Source organism: Rousettus aegyptiacus, unplaced genomic scaffold (assembly GCF_014176215.1).
Source record: "Rousettus aegyptiacus isolate mRouAeg1 unplaced genomic scaffold, mRouAeg1.p scaffold_m13_p_7, whole genome shotgun sequence".
Classification (NCBI taxonomy): Eukaryota; Metazoa; Chordata; class Mammalia; order Chiroptera; family Pteropodidae; genus Rousettus; species Rousettus aegyptiacus.
The window spans coordinates 14,701,101-14,702,963 of record NW_023416310.1 but is presented as its reverse complement, the minus strand read 5'-3'; the positions used below and the strand labels follow the sequence as shown (position 1 = coordinate 14,702,963).

The following is a 1,863-nucleotide window of genomic DNA, read 5'->3' as shown; positions in this document are numbered from 1 at the left end:
CCACCAGAAGACTTCTCATCAAATGCAATTGGTCAGAAATGTGTTATATGCCCACCTCCAAAGGGGGAAAGGGATTACCATGTTGAGCTTAACCAAACACAATTCATCCTCAAAACCTGGGGGATAGGGTTGCCTACTTTTTGTCTGAAATTAATTTTTAACTGTGTGTCCTATATTTTTACTTGTTAAATTTGGCAGCCTTACTGGGTGACACCACCATCTTTCTTAAGTCGATTGCCAGCCCATACATAACAAAATCAGAGTTCCATTAGCAAAAAGGAGGTAGTGCCTAAAAGTAGTAAACAACATTCTGCCTCATTGCTACACAAGATTTCCTATAGCTTCTGTCAAGAAAGTCCTGGTTTGGCTCTCTGTCCCCTCCTCCCCATTTGACAGGCAACTGTGTGTCTGAGATGTGATGAAGGTTGGAGTAAAGGAATTTGGCTGTATCGAGTGCCTGGTCACCAGGAATGCCTTTAACTCTGGCAAAGTTGTCATTGTTGCCAGTGATCCTTCCACTGACCTCAACTACTTGGTTTACATGTTCCAGTATGATTCCACCCAAGGCAAGTTCAAGGGCATGGTCAAGGCTGAGACCAGGAAGTTTGTCATCAATGGAAAGTGCATCTCCATCCTTCAGGACTGAGATCCTTCTAACGTTAAATGGGGTGATGCTGGTGCTGAACATATTTTGGAGTCCACCGGTGTCTTTACTACCTTGGAGAAGGCTGGAGCTCACTTGAAGAGTGGAGCCAAAAAGTTCATCGCTGCTCCTTCTGTTGATGCCCCCATGTTTGTGATGGGCATGAACCATGAGGAGTAAGACAGCTTCCTCAAGATTATCAGCAATGCCTCTTGTACCACCAACTCACCAACCGTTTGGCTCTCCTGGCAAAGGGAATCCATGACAATTTTTGCATTGTGGAGGGACTCATGACCACAATCCATGTCATCACTCCCACCCAGATGACTGGAATGGCCCCTCTGAGAAGCTGTGGCATGATGACTGAGGGGCTGCCCAGAACATCATTCCTTCTACTGGTACTGACGACGCTGTGGGCAAGGTCATCTCTGAGCTGAATGGAAATCTCACTGGCATAGCCTTCTGTGTCCTCATCCACAATGTGTTAGTCATAGATTTGAACTGCCATCTGGAGAAAGCAGGTATCAAAGTGTTCCCTGAGGGCATGCTTGGCTACACGGAGGGCCAGATTTATCTCCCGTGACTTTAACAGTGGCAACCACTCTTCCATCTTTGCTTCTGGGGCTGGCATTGCCCTCAAGGATTACCTTGTCAAGCTCATTTCCTGGGATGACAACACATTTTTCTGCAGCAATGGGTGGTGGACCTTATGATTCAAATGACCTCCCAGGAGGAGTAAGAGCCCCTGGGCCACCAGCCCCAGAGAAAGCACAAGAGGAAAAGAAGCCCTCAGCATCGGGGGAGTCCTTGCCCCAACTCTACCCCCAAAACACTGAGAATCTCCTGTCCTCAATGCAGATCCATCCCAGACCCCGGGAAGATAGGGAGAGGCTTCGGGAGTCCTATCTTGTCATGTACCATCAATAAAATACACTGTATCCACCCCCCTCCCCAAAGAAAATCATGGTTTACATGGCCCAGAAGATCATAGTTTTATAATATTGTAGAATAAAACCTAAAATTTAAGGCAAAGATAAACAGTAACAGGATTGTTAAAAATAAGATGTGTTGGCCATATTATAACCTACAATTTACATTCGCGTGATCCGGAGTTTTAAAAGCCACCATCTTGTGTTCTATAGCTTTGCTGTGACAGCTAAAGAAAAAGGAAATGCCTGCTTCACTGCTTCCTGAGATCCTGAAGTTATTTCGGTGTGGAA

At 45.8% G+C, this 1,863-nt stretch overlaps 1 pseudogene; it reads left to right on the top strand.

Annotated features, from left to right (window-relative positions):
* The first annotated feature begins 418 nt into the window (after nucleotides 1–418).
* Nucleotides 419–1,382, top strand: LOC107502132 (annotated as a pseudogene).
* The last annotated feature ends 481 nt before the right edge of the window (nucleotides 1,383–1,863 follow it).